The 22,875-nt window shown below is 41.6% G+C and overlaps 1 non-coding gene across 1 annotated transcript; it reads left to right on the forward strand.

Moving 5' to 3' along the window:
• Window positions 1-768: 768 nt before the first annotated feature.
• On the forward strand, window positions 769-841 carry TRNAK-CUU (transfer RNA lysine (anticodon CUU)). Its single transcript has one exon. It is a non-coding gene; the product is annotated as a tRNA-Lys (tRNA).
• Window positions 842-22,875: the final 22,034 nt, after the last annotated feature.

Genomic DNA, 22,875 nt, shown 5'->3' on the forward strand with positions numbered 1-22,875 from the left:
TCCAGACACACTTGCTGCCTCCTAACCATTAGTATCTTACTCTCACAACATCAGACAGAGAGGAGAGTGTCTCCAGACACACTTGCTGCCTCCTAACCATTAGTGTCTTACTCTCACAACATCAGACAGAGAGGAGAGTGTCTCCAGACACACTTGCTGCCTCCTAACCATTAGTGTCTTACTCTCACAACATCAGACAGAGAGGAGAGTGTCTCCAGACACACTTGCTGCCTCCTAACCATTAGTATCTTACTCTCACAACATCAGACAGAGAGGAGAGTGTCTCCAGACACACTTACTGCCTCCTAACCATTAGTATCTTACTCTCACAACATCAGACAGAGAGGAGAGTGTCTCCAGACACACTTACTGCCTCCTAACCATTAGTATCTTACTCTCACAACATCAGACAGAGAGGAGAGTGTCTCCAGACACACTTGCTGCCTCCTAACCATTAGTGTCTTACTCTCACAACATCAGACAGAGAGGAGAGTGTCTCCAGACACACTTGCTGCCTCCTAACCATTAGTGTCTTACTCTCACAACATCAGACAGAGACGATGTTATGCCTCTTATCTAACCTGACACATCAGCCGGGGTCTCAGGACGTTGATAAGGTCATGGTCGGATCCCCTTATGTATCTATCATGTGACCTCAGGTCAGTTATTGAACGTTATCGCTGATAATACAACGTTGTTAGGGGTTAATGATGGTGATTATTAACCTCGCTTAGACACACACATACACACGTACAAGGTTTTATATAAGCCCGGCTGGCTCAGTCGGTAGAGCACGAGACTCTTAATCTCGGGGTCGTGGGTTCGAGCCCCACGTTGGGCGGTAACAGTTTTCTATGATGTAACATGAAACAGCCTCTGAACATACCATCCACCGCTCGTCTAGATCAACCAATCTGCTAAACACGAGACAGCTGAAGAATCATTCACGACTGAAAGACAAACCACAAATCCGCTTGAAAATGTAAGTGATGACGCACGGAGGGAGACTGAAGGAAATGTGTCACTGTTCACTGCTGGACATAGTTCATTACGTGTTGTTCATCATCTCAGCTGTTCATTACGTGTTGTTCATCATCTCAGCTGTTCATTACATGTTCTTCATCATCTCAGCTGTTCATTACGTGTTGTTCATCATCTCAGCTGTTCATTACGTGTTGTTCATCATCTCAGCTGTTCATTACATGTTCTTCATCATCTCAGCTGTTCATTACGTGTTGTTCATCATCTCAGCTGTTCATTACGTGTTGTTCATCATCTCAGCTGTTCATTACATGTTCTTCATCATCTCAGCTGTTCATTACGTGTTCTTCATCATCTCAGCTGTTCATTACGTGTTGTTCATCATATCAGCTGCTCATTACATGTTGTTCATCATCTCAGCTGTTCATTACGTGTTGTTCATCATCTCAGCTGTTCATTACATGTTCTTCATCATCTCAGCTGTTCATTACGTGTTCCTCATCACCTCAGCTGTTCATTACATGTTGTTCATCATCTCAGCTGTTCATTACGTGTTGTTCATCATCTCAGCTGTTCATTACGTGTTGTTCATCATCTCAGCTGTTCATTACGTGTTGTTCATCATCTCAGCTGTTCATTATGTGTTGTTCATCACTGCAGCTGTTCATTACGCGTTGTTCATCATCTCAGCTGTTCATTACTTGTTGTTCATCATCTCAGCTGTTCATTACGTGTCGTTCATCATATCAGCTGTTCATTACGTGTTGTTCATCATCTCAGCCGCTCATTACATGTTTTTCATCATCTTAGCTGTTCATTACGTGTTGTTCATCGCCGCAGTTGTTCATCACGTGTTGTTCATCATCTCAGAGGTTCATCACGTGCTGTTCATCATCTCAGCTGTTCATTACGTGTTGTTCATCATCTCAGCTGTTCATTACTTGTTGTTCATCATCTCAGCTGTTCATTACGTGCTGTTCATCGTCTCAGCTGCTCATTACGTATTGTTCATCATCTCAGCCGCTCATTACATGTTGTTCATCATCTCAGCTGTTCATTACGTGTTGCTCATCATCTCAGCTGTTCATTACGTGTTGTTCATCATCTCGGCTGTTCATCACGTGTTGTTGATCATCCCAGCTATTCATTACGTGTTGTTCATCATCTCAGCTGTTCATTACGTGTTGTTCATTATCTCAGCTGTTCATTACGTGTTGTTCATCGTCTCAGCTGCTCATTACATGTTGTTCATCATCTCAGCTGTTCATTACGTGTTGTTCATCATCTCAGCTGTTCATTACGTGCTGTTCATCTCATCTGTTCATTACGTGCTTTTCCTCATCTCAGATGTTCATTACGTGTTATTCATCATCTCAGCCGCTCATTACGTGTTGTTTATCATCTGATCTGTTCATTACGTGTTGTTCATTATCTCGCCTGCTCATCACGTGTTGTCCATCATCTCAGCTGCTCATAATATGTTGTTCATCATCTCAGCTGTTCATTACGTGTTGCTCATTATCTTAGCTGTTCATTACGTGTTGTTCATCATCTCAGCTGTTTATTACGTGATGTTCATCATCTCAACTGTTCATCACGCGTTGTTGATCGTCCCAGATGTTTATTACGTGTTGGAAGGAGTAGCACTACTCCTGAAACAGGAGTGGTGGGAGTATGTGATGGAGTGTAAGAAAATAAAATCAAGATTCATATGGGTAAAACTGAAAGTTGATGGCGAGAGATGGGTGATTATTGGTGCATATGCACCTGGGCATGAGAAGAAAGATCATGAGAGGCAAGTGTTTTGGGAGCAGCTAAATGAGTGTGTTAGTGGTTTTGATGCACGAGACCGGGTTATAGTGATGGGTGATTTGAATGCAAAGATGATTAATGTGGCAGTTGAGGGAATAATTGGTATACATGGGGGTGTTCAGAGGTGTAAATGGAAATGGTGAAGAGCTTGTAGATTTATGTGCTGAAAAAGGACTGGTGATTGGGAATACCTGGTTTAAAAAGAGAGATATACATAAGTATAAGTATGTAAGTAGGAGATATGGCCAAAGAGCGTTATTGGATTACGTGTTAATTGATAGGCGCGCGAAAGAGAGACTTTTGGATGTTAATGTGCTGAGAGGTGCAACTGGAGGTATGTCTGATCATTATCTTGTGTAGGCGAAGGTGAAGATTTGTGGAGGTTTTCAGAAAAGAAGAGAGAATGTTGGGGTGAAGAGAGTGGTGAGAGTAAGTGAGCTTGGGAAGGAGACTTGTGTGAGGAAGTACCAGGAGAGACTGAGTACGGAATGGAAAAAGGTGAGACCAAAGAAGGTAAGGGGAGTGGGGGAGGAATGGAATGTATTTAGGGAAGCAGTGTTGGCTTGCGCAAAAGATGCTTATGGCATCAGAAGCATGGGAGGTGGGCAAATTAGAGAAGGTAGTGAGTGGTGGGATGAAGAAGTAAGATTATTAGTGAAAGAGAAGAGAGAGGCATTTCGACGATTTTTGCAGGGAAATAATACAAATGAGTGGGAGATGTATAAAAGAAAGAGGCAGGAGGTCAAGAGAAAGGTGCAAGAGGTGAAAAAGAGGGCAAATGAGAGGTCGGGTGAGAGAGTATCATTAAATTTTATGAAGAATAAAAAAATGTTTTGGAAAGAGGTAAATAAAGTGCGTAAGACTAGGGATCAAATGGGAAATTCAGTGAAGGGGGCTAATGGGGAGGTGATAACAAGTAGTGGTGATGTGAGAAGGAGATGGAGTGAGTATTTTGAAGGTTTGTTGAATGTGTTTGATGATAGAGTGGCGGATATAGGGTCTATCGGTCGAGGTGGTATGCAAAGGGAGAGGGTTATAGAGGATGATTTGGTAGACAGAGAAGAGGTAGTAAAAGCTTTGAGGAAGAGGAAAGCCGGCAAGGCGGCGGGTTTGGATGGTATTGCAGTGGAATTTATTAAAAAATAGGGTGACTGTATTGTTGACTGGTTGGTAAGGTTATTTAATGTGTGTATGATACATGGTGAGGTGCGTAAGGATTGACGGAATGCTTGCATGGTGCCATTGTACAAAGGCAAAGGGGACAAAGATGAGTGCTCAAATTACAGAGGTACAGGCTTGTTGAGTATTCATGGGATATTATATGGGAGGGTATTGATTGAGAGGGTGAAGGCATGCGCAGAGCATCAGATTGGGTAAGCGTAGTGTGGATTCAGAAGTGGTAGAGGATGTGTGGATCAGGTGTGTGCTTTGAAGATTGTATGTGAGAAATACTTAGAAAAGCAAATGGATTTGTATGTAGCATTTATAGATCTGGAGAAGGCATATGCTAGAGTTGATAGAGATGCTCTGTGGAAGGTATTAAGAATATATGGTGTGGGAGGCAAGTTGTTAGAAGCAGTGAAAAAGTTTTATCGAGGATGTAAGGCATGTGTACGTGTAGGAAGAGAGGAAAGTGATTGGTTCTCAGTGAATGTAGGTTTGCGGCAGGGGTGTGTGATGTCTCCTTGGTTGTTTAATTTGCTTACGGATGCGGTTGTTCGGGAGGTGAATGCAAGAGTTTTGGAAAGAGGGGCAAGTATGCAGTCTGTTTTGCATGAGAGAGCTTGGGAAGTGAGTCAGTTGTTGTTCGCAGATGATTCAGCGCTGGTGGTTGATTCATGGGAGAAACTGCAGAAGCTGGTGACTGAGTTTGGCAAAGTGTGTGAAAGAAGAAAGTTGAGAGTAAATGTGAATAAGAGCAAGGTTATTAGGCACAGTAGGGTCGAGGGTCAAGTCAATTAGGAGGAAAGTTTGAATGGAGAAAAACTGGAGGAGTGAAGCGTTTTACATATCTGGGAGTGGATTTGGCAGCGGATGGAAACATGGAAGCGGAAGTGAATCATTTGGTGGGGGAGGGGGCGAAAATTCTTGGATCCTTGAGGAATGTGTAGAAGTCGCGAACATTATCTCGGAAAGCAAAAATATCTATGTTTGAAGGAATAGTGGTTCCAACAACGTTGTATGGTTGCGAGGCGTGGGCTATGGATAGAGTTGTGCGGAGGGTGGATGTGCTGGAAATGAGATGTTTGAGGACAATATCTGGTGTGAGGTAGTTTGATCGAGTAAGTCATAATAGGGTAAAAGAGATGTGTGGTAATAAAAAGAGTGTTGTTGAGAAAGCAGAAGAGGGTGTTTTGAAATGGTTTGGTCACATGGAGAGAATGAGTGAGGAAAGATTGACCAAGAGGATATATGTGTCAGAGGTGGAGGGAACGAGAGAAGTTGGAGACCGAATTGGAGGTGGAAAGATGGAGTGAAAAAGATTTTGAGTGATCGGGGCCTGAACATGCAGGAGGGTGAAAGGCGTGCGAGAGAGTGAATTGGAACGATGTGGTATACCGGGGTCGCCGTGCTGTTAATGGATTGAACCATGGCATGTGAAGCGTCTGGGGTAAACCATGGAAAGTTCTGTGGGTCCTGAATGTGGAAAGGGAGCTGTGGTTTCGGTGCATTGTTACATGACAGCTAGAGACTGAGCGTGAACGAATGGTGCTTTTATTGTCTTTCCTAGCGCTACCTCGCACACACGAGGGGGAAGGGGGATGTTATTTCATGTGTTGTGAGGTGGCGATGGGAATGAATAAAGGCAGACAGTATGAATTATGTACATGTATATATATATATATATATATATATATATATATATATATATATATATGTCTGTGTGTGTATATATATGTATACGTTGAGATGTATAAGTATGTATATTTGCGTGTGTGGATGTGTATGTATATACATGTATATGTAGGTGGGTTGGGCCATTCTTTCGTCTGTTTCCTTGCGCTACCTCGATAATGCGGGAGACAGCGACAAAGCAAAATAAAAATGATATAATATATATATATATATATATATATATATATATATATATATATATATATATATATATATATATATATATATATATATATATGTCTGTGTGTACATAGTCTTTCTTTCATACTATTTGCCATTTCCCGCGTTAGCGAGGCACCGTTAAGAACAGAGGACTGGGCCTTTGAGGGATTATCCTCACCTGGCCCCCTTCTCTGGTCCTTCTTTTGGAAAATCAAAGAAAAAAAGAAAACGAAAGGGGAGGATTTCCAGCCAACCGCTCCCTCTCCTTTTAGTCGCCTTCTACGACACATGGGGAATACGTGGGAAGGATATATATATATATATATATATATATATATATATATATATATATATATATATATATATATATATATATATATATATATATATATATATATATATATATATATATATATATATATATATATATATATATATATATATATATATATATATATATATATATATATATATATATATATATATATATATATATATATATATATATATATATATATATATATATATATATGTATCCCTGGGGATAGGGGAGAAAGAATACCTCCCACGTATTCCCTGCGTGTCGTAGAAGGCGACTAAAAGGAGAGGGAGCGGGGGGCTGGAAATCCTCCCCTCTCAATTTTTTTTAATTTTCCAAAAGAAGGAACAGAGAAGGGGGCCAGGTGAGGATTTCCCTCAATGGCCCAGTCCTCTGTTCTTAACGCTACCTCGCTAACGCGGGAAATGGCGAATAGTTTGAAAAAAAAAATATATATATATATATATATATATATATATATATATATATATATATATATATATATATATATATATATATATATATTCTTTTCTTTTTCTTTCATACTATTCACCATTTCCCGCGTTAGCAAGTTAGCGTTAAGAACAGATCACTGGGCCTCTGGGGGAATATCCTCACCTGGCCTCGTTCTCTGTTCCTTCTTTTGGAAAATCAATAAAAAAAAGAGAGGGGAGGATTTCCAGCCCCCCGCTCCCTCCCCTTTTAGTCGTCTTCTACGACACGCAGGGAATACGTGGGAAGTATTCTCTCTCCCCTATCCCCAGGGATAATATATATATATAATATATATATATATATATATTATTTTTTTATTTCATTTTGCTTTGTCGCTGTCTCCGCAAGGAAACAGACGAAAGAAATGGCCCAACCCACCCCCATACGCATGTATATACATACACGTCCACACACGCAAATAAACATACCTATACATCTCAATGTACACATATATATACACACACAGACACATACATATATACCCATGCACAGAATTCACACTGTCAGCCTTTATTCATTCCCATCGCCACCTCGCCGCACATGGAATACCATCCCCCTCCCCCCTCATGTGTGCAAGGTAGCGCTAGGAAAAGACAACAAAGGCCCAATTCGTTCACACTCAGTCTCTAGCTGTCATGCAATAATCCCCGAAACCACAGCTCCCTTTCCACATCCAGGCCCTACACAACTTTCCATGATTTACCCCAGACGCTTCACATGCCCTGATTCAATCCACTAACAGCACGTCAACCTCGGTATACCACATCGATCCAATTCACTCTATTCCTTGCCCGCCTTTCACCCTCCTGCATGTTCAGGCCTCGATCACTCAAAATCTTTTTCACTCCATCTTTCCACCTCCAATTTGGTCTCCCACTTCTCCTCGTTCCCTCCACCTCCGACACATATATCCTCTTGGTCAATCTTTCCTCACTCATTCTCTCCATGTGCCCAAACCATTTCAAAACACCCTCTTCTGCTCTCTCAAACACGCTCTTTTCATTTCCACACATCTCTCTTACCCTTACATTACTTACACGATCAAACCACCTCACACCACAACATCTCATTTCCATCACATCCACCCTCCTGCGCACAGCTCTACCCATAGCCCATGCCTCGAAATTATACAACATTGTTGGAACCACTATTCCTTTAAACATACCCATTTTTGCTTTCCGAGATAATGTTCTGGACTTCCACACATTCTTCAAGGCTCCCAAGATTTTCGCCCCCTCCCCCACCCTATGATTCACTTCAGCTTCCATGGTTCCATCCGCTGCCAGATCCACTCCCAGATATCTAAAACACTTTACTTTTTTTCCATTCGAACTTACCTCCCAATTGACTTGACCCTCAACTCTACTGCACCTAATAACCTTGCTCTTATTCACATTTACTCTTAACTTTCTTCTTTCACACACTTTACCAAACTCAGTCACCAGCTTCTGCAGTTTCTCACATGAATCAGCCACCAGCGCTGTATCGTCAGCGAACAACAACTGACTCACTTCCCAAGCTCTCTCATCCACAACAGACTTCATACTTGCCCTTCTTTCCAAAACTCTTGCATTCACCTCCCTAACAACGCCATCCATAAACAAATTGAACAACCATGGAGACATCACACACCCCTACCGCAAACCTACATTCACTGAGAACCAATCACTTTCCTCTCTTCCTACACGTACACATGCCTTACATCCTCGATAATAACTTTTCACTGATTCTAACAACTTACCTCCCACACCATATATTCTTAATACCTTCCACAGAGCATCTCTATCAACTCTATCATATGCCTTCTCCAGATCCATAAATGCTACATACAAATCCAGTTGCTTTTCTAAGTATTTCTCACATACATTCTTCAAATCAAACACCTGATCCACACATCCTCTACCACTTCTGAAACCACACTGCTCTTCCCCAATCTGATGCTCTGTACATGCCTCCACCCTCTCAATCAATACCATTTCATATAATTTACCAGGAATACTCAACAAACTTATACCTCTGTAATTTGAGTACCTACTCTTATCCCCTTTGCCTTTGTACAATGGCACTATGAACGCATTCCACCAATCCTCAGGCACCTCACTATGAGTCATACATACATTACATAACCTTACCAACCAGTCAACAATACAGTCACCCCCATTTTTAATAGATTCCACTGCAATACCATCCAAACCTGCTGCCTTGCCGGCTTTCCTCTTCCGCAAAGCTTTTACTACCTCTTCTCTGTTTAACATATATATATATATATATATATATATATATATATATATATATATATATATATATATATATATATATATATATATGTATATATATGTATATATATATATATATATATATATATATATATATATATATATATATATATATATATATATATATATATATATATAATATATATATATATATATATATATATATATATATATATATTTTGCTTTGTCGCTGTCTCTCGCTCCTGCGAGGTAACGCAAGGAGACAGACGAAAGAAATGGCCCAACCCACCCCCACACACATGCACACACACACAGGTCCACACACGCAAACATACACACCTACACATCCCAACGTACACGCATATATACACACACAGACAGACACATATACACACATGCACACAATTCACACTGTCTGCCCCTACTCACCCCCATCGCTACTCCGACTCACACGGAATAATATCCCCCTCCCCCCTCATGTGCGCGCGGCAGCGCTAGGAAAAGACAACAAAGGCCACATTCGCTCACACTCAGTCTACAGCTGTCATGCAATAATGCCCGAAACCACAGCTCCCTTTCCACATCCAGGCCCCACACAACTTTCCATGGTTTACCCAAGACGCTTCACATGCCCTGATTCAATCCATTGACAGCACGTCGACCCCGGTATACCACATCGATCCAATTCACTCTATTCCTTGCCCGCCTTTCACCCTCCTGCATGTTCAGGCCTCGATCACTCAAAATCTTTTTCACTCCATCTTTCCACCTCCAATTTGGTCTCCCACTTCTCCTCGTTCCCTCCACCTCCGACACATATATCCTCTTGGTCAATCTTTCCTCACTCATTCTCTCCATGTGACCAAACCATTTCAAAACACCCTCTTCTGCTCTCTCAACCACGCTCTTCTCATTTCCACACATCTCTCTTACCCTTACATTACTTACTCGATGAAACCACCTCAAACCACATATTGTCCTCAAACATCTCATTTCCAGCACATCCACCCTCCTGCGTACAACTCTATCCATAGCCCACGCCTCGCAACCATACAACATTGTTGGAACCACTATTCCTTCAAACATAGCTTTCTTCATAGCTATATTCCACACATTCTTCAAGGCTACCAAAATTTTCGCCTGCTCCCCCACCCTATGATTCACTTCCGCTTCCATGGTTCCATCCGCTGCCAGATCCACTCCCAGATATCTAAAACACTTTACTTCCTCCAGTTTTTCTCCATTCAAACTTACCTCCCAATTGACTTGACCCTCAACCCTACTGTACCTAATAACCTTGCTCTTATTCACATTTACTCTTAACTTTCTTCTTTCCCACACTTTACCAAACTCAGTCACCAGCTTCTGCAGTTTTTCACGTGAATCAGCCAACAGAGCTGTATCATCAGCGAACAACAACTGACTCACTTCCCAAACTCTCTCATCCCCAACAGACTGCATAGTTGCCCCTGTTTCCAAAACTCTTGTATTCACCTCCCTAACAACCCCATCCATAAACAAATCAAACAACCATGGAGACATCACACACCCCTGCCGCAAACTGAGAACCAATCACTTTCCTCTCTTCCTACACGTACACATGCCTTACATCCTCGATAAAATCTTTTCACTGCTTTTAACAACTTGCCTCCCACACCATATATTCTTAGTACCTTCCACAGAGCATCTCTATTAACTCTATCATATGCCTTCTCCAGATCCATAAATGCTACTACAAATCCATTTGCTTTTCTAAGTATTTCTCACATACATTCTTGAAAGGAAACACCTGATCCACACATCCTCTACCACTTCTGAAACCACACTGCTCTTCCCCAATCTGATGCTCTGTACATGCCTTCACCCTCTCAATCAATACCCCCCCATATAATTTACCAGGAATACTCAACAAACTTATACCTCTGTAACTTCAGCAATCACTCTTATCCCCTTTGCCTTTGTACAATGGCACTATGCAAGCATTCCGCTAATCCTCAGGCACCTCACCATGAATCATACATACATTAAATAACCTTACCAACCAGTCAACAATACAGTCATCCACTTTTTTAATAGATTCCACTGCAATACCATCCAAACCTGCTGCCTTGCCGGCTTTCATCTTCCGCATAGCTTTTAATACCTCTTCTCTGTTTACCAAATCATTTTCCCTAACCCTCTCACTTTGCACACCACCTCGACCAAAACACCCAATATCTGCCACTCTATCATCAAACACATTCAACAAACCTTCAAAATATTCACTCCATCTCCTTCTCACATCACCACTACTTGTTATCACCTCCCCATTAGCCCCCTTCACTGACGTTCCCATTTGCTCCTTTGTCTTACGCACTTTATTTACCTCCTTCCAGTACATCTTTTTATTCTTCCTAAAACTTAATGATACTCTCTCACCCCAACTCTCATTTGCCCTATTTTTCACCTCTTGCACCTTTCTCTTGATCTTCTGTCTCTTTCTTTTATACATCTCCCACTCATTTGCATTTTTCATTGCAAAAATCGTCCAAATGCCTCTCTCTTCTCTTTCACTAATAATCTTACTTCTTCATCCCACCACTCACTACCCTTTCTAATCAACCCACCTCCCACCCTTCTCATGCAACAAGTATCTTTTGTGGAAGCCATCACTGCTTCCCTAAATACATCCCATTCCTCACCCACTCCCCTTACCTCCTTTGTTCTCACCTTTTTCCATTCCCTACTCAGTCACTCCTTGTACTTCCTCACACCAGTCTCCTTCACAAGCTCACTTACTCTCACCACCCTCTTCACCCCAACATTCTCTCTTCTTTTCTAAAAACCCATACAAATGTTCACCTTCGCCTACACAAGATGATGATCAGACATCCCTCCAGTTGCACCTCTCAGCACATTAACATCCAAAAGTCTCTCTTTCGCGCGCCTATCAAATAACACGTAATCCAATAACGCTCTCTGGCCATCTCTCCTACTTACATACATATACTTATGTATATCTCGCTTTTTAAACCAGGTATTCCCAATCACCAGTCCTTTTTCAGCACATAAATCTACAAGCTCTTCACCATTTCCATTTACAAGACTGAACACTTCATGTATACCAATTATTCCCTCAACTGCCTCATTACTCACCTTTGCATTCAAATCACCCATCACTATAACCCGGTCTTGTGCATCAAAACCACTAACACACTCATTCAGCTGCTCCCAAAACACTTGCCTCTTATGATCTTTCTTTTCATGCCCAGGTGCATATGCACCAATAATCACCTATCTCTCTCCATCAACTTTCAGTTTTACCCATATTAATCTAGAATCTACTTTCTTACATTCTATCACATACTCCCACAACTCCTGTTTCAGGAGTAGTGGTACTCCTTCCCTTGCTCTTGTCCTCTCACTAGCCCCTGACTTTACTCACAAGACATTCCCAAACCACTCTTCCCCTTTACCCTTGAGCTTCGTTTCACGTTTTCTCCCCTATCCTCAGGGATATATATATATATATATATATATATATATATATATATATATATATATATATATATATATATAATATATAATATATATATATATATATATATATATATATATATATAAACTTTTTAAAGGGGAAGTAAATGTTTATAGTTGTGTTACTGGAGTGATAGTTTTCTTACATGGTGCTCTGACAAGAAAATAGTGAAATTGGAAAAGAATGTAGCTTAGACATTGAAGCTTATTTTTTCATTGAAATGTGAACAAATGGAGCATTTTTCAAAGTGATAGAGATGGAAAGCAAAAAGGTGTTTTTCATGAATGTACTCGAAAACTTGAGGTCCAGATAAACTTATATATATATGTATATATATATATATATATATATATATATATATATATATATATATATATATATATATATATATATATATATATATATATATATATATATACATATATATATGTATATATATATATATATATATATATATATATATATATATATATATATATATATAAATATATATATATATATATATATATATATATATATATATATATATATATATATATATATATATATATATATATATATATATATATATATATATATATATATATATATATATATATATATATATATATATATATATATATATATATATATATATATATATATATATATATATATATCCCTGAGGATAGGGGAGAAAAAATACTTCCTAAGCATTACTATCGTGTCGTAGAAGGCGACAAAGGGGACGGGAGCGGTGTGCTAGAAACCCTCCCCTCCTTGTATGTCAACTTTTAAAACAGGAGTCACGCGGGGAGCGCGCATCCTTCTCGAAGTCTCAAATTGGAGTGTCTAAATATGTGTGGATATAACCAAGATGAAAAAAAAGGAGAGATAGGTAGTATGTCTGAGGAAAGGAACCTGGATCTTTTGGCTATAAGTGAAACGAAGCTTAAGGGTATAGGAGAAGAGTGGTGTGGGAGTGTTTTGGGAGAAAAGTCAGAGGTTGGTTAGAAGACTAGAGCAAGGGAAGGAGTAGCACTACTCCTGAAACAGGAGTGGTGGGAGTATGTGATAGAGTGTAAGAAAGTAATCTCTAGATTGATATGGGTAAAACTGAAAGTGGATGGAGAGAGATGGGTGATTATTGGTACCTATGCACCTAGGCATGAGAAGAAAGATCATGAGAGGCAAGTGTTTTCGTAGCAGCTGAGTGAACGTGTTAGTAGTTTTGATGCACGAGACGGGGTTATAGTGATGGGTGATTTGAATGCAAAGGTGAGTAATGTGGCAGTTGAGGGAATAATTGGTGCATTTGGGGTGTGCAGTATTGTAAATGGAAATGGTGAAGAGCTTGTAGATTTTTGTGCTGAAGAAGGACTGGTGATTGGGAATACCTGGTTTAAAAAGCGAGATATACATAAGTATACGCATGTAAGTAGGAGAGATGGCCAGAGAGCATTATTGGATTACGTGTTAATTGATAGACGCACGAAAGAGAGACTTTTGGATGTTAATGTGCTGAGAGGTGCAACTGGAGGGATGTCTGATCATTATCTTGTGGAGACGAAGGTGAAGATTTATAGAAGTTTTCAGAAAAGAGATAATGTTGGGGTGAAGAGAGTGGTGAGAGTAAGTGAGCTTGGGAAGACGAATTGTGTGAGGAAGTACCAGGAGAGACTGAGGGCACAATGGAAAAAGGTGAGAGCAAAGGACATAAGGGGAGTGGGGGAAGAATGGGACATATTTTGGGAAGCATTGATGGCTTGTGCAAAAGATGCTTATACCATGAGAAACGTGGGAGGTGAGCAGATTAGGAAGGGTAGTAAGTGGTGAGATGAAGAATTGAGATTGCCAGTGAAAGAGAAGAGAGAAGCATTCGGACGAGATTTGCAGGGAAATAGTGCAAATGACAAAACGATGTATAAAAGAGGCAGAAGGTCAAGAGAAAGGTGCAAGAGGTGAAAAAGAGGGCAAGCGAGAGTTGGGGAAGGGAGCACCATTAAATTTTAGGGAGAATAAAAAGATGTTTTGAAAGGAGGTAAATAAAGTGCGTAAGGCAAGAGAACAAATGGGAACATCGGTGGAGGGGGCAAACGGGGAGGTGATAACATGTAGTGGTGATGTGAGAAGGAGATGGGTGAGTATTTTGAAGGTTTGTTGAATGTGTTAGATGATAAAGTGGCAGATAAAGGGTGTTCTCCTCTAGTTGGTGTGCGAAGTGAGAGGGTTAGGAAGAATGATGTGGTAAACGGAGAAGAGGTACTGAAAGCTTTGTGGAAGATGGAAACTGGCATGTCAGCGGGTTTGGATTGTATTGCAGTGGAATTTCTTAAAAAAGGGGGTGACTGTGTTGTAGACTGATTGGTAAGGAGTTTTAATGTATGTATGACCCAAGGTGAGTGTCTGAGGATTGGAAGAATACCTGCATGTATAAGTTTTTTGAGTATTTCTTGGAAATTATATGGGAGGATATTGATCGAGAGGGTGAAGACACAGAGCATAAGATTGGGGAAGAGCAGTGTGGTTTCAGAAGTGGTAGAGGATGTCTGGATCAGGTGTTTGCTTTGAAAAATGTATGAGAAATACTTAGAAAAGCAAATGGATTTGTATATAGCATTTATGGAACTGAAGAAGGCATATTATAGAGTTGATAGAGATGCTCTGTGGAAAGCATTAAGAAAATATGGTGTGGGAGGCAGGTTGTTAAAAACACTGAAGAGTTTTTATCGAGGATGTAAAGCAAGAAAGGAAAGTGATTGGTTCTCAGTGAATGTCGGTTTGCGGCAGGGGTGCATGATGTTTCCATGGTTGTTAAATTTGTTTATGTATCTTATGGATAGGAGATAGGGGAGAAAGAATACTTCCCACGCATTCCTTACGTGTCGTAGAAGGCGACTAAAAGGGACGGGAGCGAGGGGCCAGAAACCCTCCCCTCTTTGTATTTTGACTTTCTAAAAGGAGAAACAGAAGAAGGAGCCACGCGGGGAGTGCTCATCCTCCTCGAAGGCTCAGATTGGGGTGTCTAAATGTGTGTGGATGTCACCAAGATGAGAAAAAAGGAGAGATAGGTAGTATGTTTGAGGAAAGGAAACTGGATGTTTTGGCTCTGAGTGAAACGAAGCTCAAGGGTAAAGGGGAAGAGTGGTTTGGGAATGTCTTGGGAGTAAAGTCAGGGGTTAGTGAGAGGACAAGAGCAAGGGAAGGAGTACCACTACTCCTGAAACAGGAGCTGTGGGAGTATCTGATACAGTGTAGAGAAAGTAAATTCTAGATTGATATGGGTAAAACTGAAAGTTGATGGAGAGAGATGGGTGATTATTGGTGCATATGCAACTGGGCATGAGAAGAAAGACCATGAGAGGCAAGTGTTTTGGGAGCAGCTGAATGAGTGTGTTAGTGGTTTTGATGCACAGGACAGGGTTATAGTGATGGGTGATTTGAATGCAAAGGTGAGTAATGTGGCAGTTGAGGGAATAATTGGTATACATGGGGTGTTCAGTCTTGTAAATGGAAATGGTGAAGAGCTTGTAGATTTATGTGCTGAAAAAGGACTGGTGATTGGGAATACCTGGTTTAAAAAACGAGATATACATAAGTATACGTATGTAAGTGGGAGAGATGGCCAGAGAGCGTTATTGGATTACGTGTTAATTGATAGGCGCGCGAAAGAGAGACTTTTGGATGTTAATGTGCTGAGAGGTGCAACTGGAGGAATGTCTGATCATTATCTTGTGGAGGCGAAGGTGAAGATTTGTAGAGGTTTTCAGAAAAGAAGAGAGAATGTTGGGGTGAAGAGGGTGGTGAGAGTAAGTGAGCTTGGGAAGGAGACTGGTGTGAGGAAGTACCAGGAGAGACTGAGTACATAATGGAAAAAGGTGAGAACAAAGGAGGTAAGGGGAGTGCGGGAGGAATGGGATGGATTTAGGGAAGCAGTGATGGCTTGAGCAAAAGAGGCTTGTGGCATGAGAAGCGTGGGAGGTGGTTTGATTAGAAAGGGTAGTGAGTGGTGGGATGAGGAAGTAAGATTATTAGTGAAAGAGAAGAGAGAGGCATTTGGACCATTTTTGCAGGGAAAAAATGCAAATGAGTGGGAGATGTATAAAAGAAAGAGGCAGGAGGTCAAGAGAAAGGTGCAAGAGGTGAAAAAAGGGCAAATGAGAGTTGGGGTGAGAGAGTATTATTAAATTTCAGGGAGGATAAAAAGATGTTTTGGAAGGAGGTAAATAAAGTGCGTAAGACAAAGGAGCAAATGGGAACTTCAGTGAAGGGGGCTAATGGGGAGGTGATGTAGTGGTGATGTGAGAAGGAAATGGAGTGAGTATTTTGAAGGTTTGTTCAATGTGTTTGATGATAGAGTGGCGGATATAGGGTTTATTGGTCGAGGTGGTGTGTAAAGGGAGAGGGTTATGGAGGATGATTTGGTAGACAGAGAAGAGGTATTAAAAGCTCTGCGGAAGATGAAAGCCGGCAAGGCAGCAGGTTTGGATGGTATTGCAGTGGAATTTATTAACAAAGGGGGTGACTGTACTGTTGACTGGTGGTAAGGTTATTTAATGTATGTATGATTCATGGTGAGGTGCCTGACGTTTGGCGAAATGCTTGCATAGTGCCATTGTACAAAGGCAAAGGGGATAAGAGTGATTGCTGAAATTACAGAGGTATAAGTTTGTTGAGTATTCCTGGTAAATTATATGGGAGGGTATTGATTGAGAGGGTGAAGACATGTGCAGAGCATCAGATTGGGGAAGAGCAGTGTGGTTTCAGAAGTGGTAGAGGATGTGTGGATCAGGTGTTTGCTTTGAAGAATGTATGTGAGAAATACTTAGAAAAGCAATAGGATTTGTATGTAGCATTTATGGATCTGGAGAAGGCATATGATAGAGTTGATAGAGATGCTGTGTGGAAGGTATTAAGAATATATGGTGTGGGAGGCAAGTTGTTAGAAGCAGTGAAAAGTTTGTATCGAGGATGTAAGGCATGTGTACGTGTAGGAAGAGAGGAAAGTGATTGGTTCTCAGTGAATGTATGTTTGCGGCAGGGGTATGTGATGTCTCCATGGTTGTTTAATTTGTTTATGGATGGGGTTGTTAGGGAGGTGAATGCAAGAGTTTTGGAAAGAGGGGCAAGTATGTAGTCTGTTGTGGATGAGAGAGCTTAGGAAGTGAGTCAGTTGTTATTCGCTGATGATACAGCGCTGGTGGCTGATTCATGTGAGAAACTACAGAAGCTGGTGACTGAGTTTGGTAAAGTGTGTGAAAGAAGAAAGTTAAGAGTAAATGTGAATAAGAGCAAGGTAATTAGGTACAGTAGGGTTGAGGGTCAAGTCAACTGGGAGGTAAGTTTGAATGGAGAAAAACTGGAGGAAGTAAAGTGTTTTAGATATCTGGGAGTGGATCTGGCAGCGGATGGAACCATGGAAGCGGAAGTGAATCATAGGGTGGGGGAGGGGGCGAAAATTCTGGGAGCCTTGAAGAATGTGTGGAAGTCGAGAACATTATCTGGGAAAGCAAAAATGGGTATGCTTGAAGGAATAGTGGTTCCAACAATGATGTATGGTTGCGAGGCGTGGGCTATGGATAGAGTTGTGCGCAGGAGGGTGGATGTGCTGGAAATGAGATGTTTGAGGACAATATGTGGTGTGAGGTGGTTTGATCGATAAGTAATGTAAGGGTAAGAGAGATGTGTGGAAGTAAAAAGAGTGTGGTTGAGAGAGGAGAAGAGGGTGTTTTGAAATGGTTTGGTCACATGGAGAGAATGAGTGAGGAAAGATTGACCAAGAGGATACATATGTCAGAGGTGGAGGGAACGAGAAGTGGGAGACCAAATTGGAGGTGGAAAGATGGAGTGAAAAAGATTTTGAGTGATCGGGGCCTGACCATGCAGGAGGGTGAAAGGCGTGCAAGGAATAGAGTGAATTGGAACGATGTGGTATACCGGGGTCGACGTGCTGTCAATGGATTGAACCAGGGTATGTGAAGCGTCTGGGGTAAACCATGGAAAGTTGTGTGGGGCCTGGATGTGGAAAGGGAGCTGTGGTTTCGGTGCATTATTACATGACAGCTAGAGACTGAGTGTGAACGAATGTGGCCTTTGTTGTCTTTTCCTAGCGCTACCTCGCACACATGAGGGGGGAGGTGGTGGTTATTCCATGTGTGGCGAGGTGGCGATGGGAATGAATAAAGGCAGACAGTATGAATTATATATATGTCTGTGTGTGTATATATATGTGTACATTGAGATGTATAAGTATGTATATTTGCGTGTGTGGGCGTGTATGTATATACATGTGTATGTGGGTGGGTTGGGCCATTCTTTCGTCTGTTTCCTTGCGCTACCTCGCTAACGCGGGAGACAGCGACAAAGGAAAATAAAATAATAAATAATCTTATGGATGGGGATACTAGAGAAGTGAATGCAAGAGTTTTGGATAGAGGGGCAAATAAGCAATCTACTGCGGATGAGAGAGCTTGGGCAGTGAGTCAGTTGTTGTTCGCTGATGATATAGGTCTGGTGGCTGATTCGGGTGAGAAACTGCAGAAGTTGGTGACTGAGTTTGGTTAAATGTGTGAAAGAAGAAAGCTGAAAGTAAATGTGAATAAGAGCAAGTTTATTAGGTACAGTAGGGTTGAGGGACAAGTCAATTGGAAGGTAAGTTTAAATGGAGAAAGACTTGAGGAAGTGGATTTGGATTTGAGTGGACTTGGCAGCTGATGTAACCATGGAAGCGGAAGTGAGTCACAGGGTGGGGGAGGAGGCGAAAGTTCAGGAGCGTTAAAAAAATATATGGAAGGCACACTGAGATGGTGTGGGCTTCCCACAGTGGGACCAGACCTCCTAGTGGTCAACATCCAGAGACTGGGGGGAATGTGTGGGCTTCCCACAGTGTGACTAGACCTCCTAGTGGTCAACACCCAGACACTGGGGGATGGTGTGGGCTTCTCACATTGGTATCAGACCTACAAGTTGTCAATACCCAGACACTGAGTTGTGTTGGCTTCCCACAGTGGATCTAGACCTCCTAGTGTTCAATATCAAGTCACGGGGGGGGGGGGGGGGAGGGTTGATGGTGCGGGTTTCCCCCTTTGGAACCAGTCCTACTAGTGTCCAACACCCAAACACTGGGAGGGATGGTATGGGTTTCGCACAAGTGGACCAGACCTCCTAGTGGTCAACACACAGACACTGCGTGGATTGCGTAGGCTTCCCACAGTGGTCAACACTCAAACACTGGAGGGGATGGTGTGGGCTCCCAGAGTGGGACCAGACCTCCTAGTGGTCAACACCTAGACACTGGGGTGTGTTGGGGGCTTATCATACTGGAGCCAGATATCCAAGCGGTCAATACCCAGACACTTGAATGGTGGGGGGATTGTATGTGTGTTACCAGGACCCGACAAAACATAATTCGCAATATCCTTATCTTCACTACATACAGGGTTACCGGGCTCGGAATCTTCACAATATCCTTATCTTCACTACATACAGCGTTACCGGGCTCCGAATCTTCACAATATCCTTATCTTCATTACATATGATGTTACTGGGCTCCAACACTGCACCATAATCTTCACAATATCCTTATCTTCACTACATACAGGGTTACCGGGCTCCGAATCTTCACAATATCCTTATCTTCATTACATATGATGCTACCGGGCTCCAACACTGCACCATAATCTTCACAATATCCTTATCTTCACTGCATACAGCGTTACCGGGCTCCGAATCTTCACAGTATCCTTATCTTCACTACATATGATGCTGCCGGGTTCCAACACTGCACCATAATCTTCACAATATCCTCATCTTCACTACATATTGTGTTACCGGGTTCTGACTCTACACCAGAATCATCAAAATGTCCTTATCTTCACTACATACGATGTTACCGGTCTCCGACACTACACCATAATCTTCACAATATCCTTATCTTCACTGTATATTGTGTTACCGGGCTCCAACACTACACCATAGTCTTCACAATATCCTTATCTTCACTGCATATATTGTTACCGGGCTCCGATACTACACCATACTCTTCACAATATCCTTATCTTCACTACATATATTGTTACCGGGCTTTGGCACTACACCATGATTTTTACAATATACTTATCTTCACTACATATAGTGTTATCGGGTTCTGACTCTACATCATAATCTTCAAAATGTCCTTATCTTCACTACATATGATGTTACCGTTCTCCGACACTACATTATAATCTTCACAATATCCTTATCTTCACTGCTTATTGTGTTACCGGGCTCCGACACCACACAATAATCTTCACGATATCCTTATCTTCACTACATATAGTGTTAACGGGCTTCGACAGTACACCATGATTTTCACAATATCCTTATCTTCACTACATAGAGAGTTACCGGGTTCTGACACTACACCATAGTCTTCAAAATGTCCTTATCTTCACTACATATAGAGTTATCGGGCTCCGACACTACACCATAATCTTAACAGTATCCTTATCTTCAGTGCATATAATGTTACCAGGCACCGACAATACTCCATAATGTACACAATATCCTTATCTTCACTACATATAATGTTACCAGGCACCGGCACTACACCATAATGTACACAATATCCTTATCTTCACCACATATAATGTTACCAGGCACCGGCACTACACCATAATGTACACAATATCCTTATCTTCACTACATATAATGTTACCAGGCACCATCACTACACCATAATCTTCACAATATCCTTATCTTCACAACGTATAATGTTACCGGGCTCCGACACTACACCATATTCCTTACATCCTTATCTTCACTACATATAGTGTTACCAGGCACCGACACTTCACCATAATCTTCACAATTTCCTTATCTTCACTACATACAGTGTTACCGGGCACCGACACTACACCATATTCCTTACATCCTTATCTTCACTACATATAATGTTACCAGGCACCGACACTACACCATGATCTTCACAATTTCCTTATCTTCACTACATACAGTGTTACCGGGCTTCGACACTACACCATAATTTTCACAATATCCTTATCTTCACTACATATAGTGCTACCGGGTTCTGACACTACACCCTAATCTTCACAATATCCTTATCTTCACTACATACAGCGTTACCGGGCACCGACACAACACCATATTCTCTACATCCTTATCTTCACTACATATAATGTTACCAGGCACCGACACTACACAACAATCTTCACAATATCGTTATCTTCACTACATATAATGTTACCGGGCTCCGATACTACACCATAATCTTCACAATATACTTATCTTCACTACATATAATGTTACCGGGCTCCGACACCACCATAATGTTCACAATTTCCTTATCTTCACTACTTGTGATGTAACTATATTATTCTGACTGTGCCTATATTTCTCTCATCTGGGATATAAGGTGATGTCAGGCCGGGGATGGGTAGGTGGAGTTCATTCTTTGATAAGAATTTCAAGATGACACACGGACCAGTCTGCAGCTCTCCCATGGGAGTTCAGCCATTCTACTTCAAGACTCCCCTGTTTCCAGGCACTCGATGGTCCTTCCCTACACTGATGTCATACCGTACTACCCCTGTACCACCCTTGGGCGACTACTACTTCGACAACCTCTTCAACCATACCAACAAACGGTGTGCAGTGGTTGATATCAACTTCAAGGAAGACGCCACTTCACCCAACACACACGAGATGCGCTGCACTGAGGCTGCCATATATGACCTCAGGAAGGGCAGTGTCATCGAGGGACCCTCAGAGTTCACCGACCTCAACGAGTTCCTGAGGACGGTGAGCCAGTACGACGTCCTTTTCTTCAAGGGCGGCTACGTTGAGGTCGCATTTGCCACAGTGTTTCAATGCGGCGCAGAGTTAGTCAACCTTGAAGATTTAGGCTGCCCACAGTATGACGCACTCGTGTACGACCCAGATTTCCTGCAAGAGGTGGACCTCCATCCCGAAGATGTTGTCTGCATAAAGCACACTGGCCGCCCAAACCACTGTGCTCTGGCTGAAGTGGTTGTATTTGGCAAGTGGCTCCAGCTCCCCTCCATTAAGAAAGAACGGCTTCAACTTTATCGTTCTTATCTATTCTATAACCAGACTGAGGTCCGAAAGGTTTCCTTTTTCCCATTGAAAAAATATTGAAAACCAAAAAGAAGAAAAACTTATTTCTCCCTTGGATCCTGCCCATCTGTCCTCATCATCCCAAGAAAAAGGAAGTAATGCTGGTGACCCCAGCAACCCCCCCGACGCTTGGTTACCTTTACGTGGTGGGGGGGATTTGGTGGACTGTGCACTGTAGACATGTTTGTCTCCATTGTGCAGTCCATCAACGAAAAACCAAGCATTTTTTTTTTTTAGATATAGATGACAGTTTCTCACTAACTCAGATTTATACTGTGATATAGAAAAATAATAAAGATGGAGACCAAACAAAGAGTACGGTTGCCAAGCCAAACACCTAC

The sequence above is a fragment of the Panulirus ornatus genome, chromosome 70 (assembly GCF_036320965.1).
Source record: "Panulirus ornatus isolate Po-2019 chromosome 70, ASM3632096v1, whole genome shotgun sequence".
Taxonomy (NCBI): Eukaryota; Metazoa; Arthropoda; class Malacostraca; order Decapoda; family Palinuridae; genus Panulirus; species Panulirus ornatus.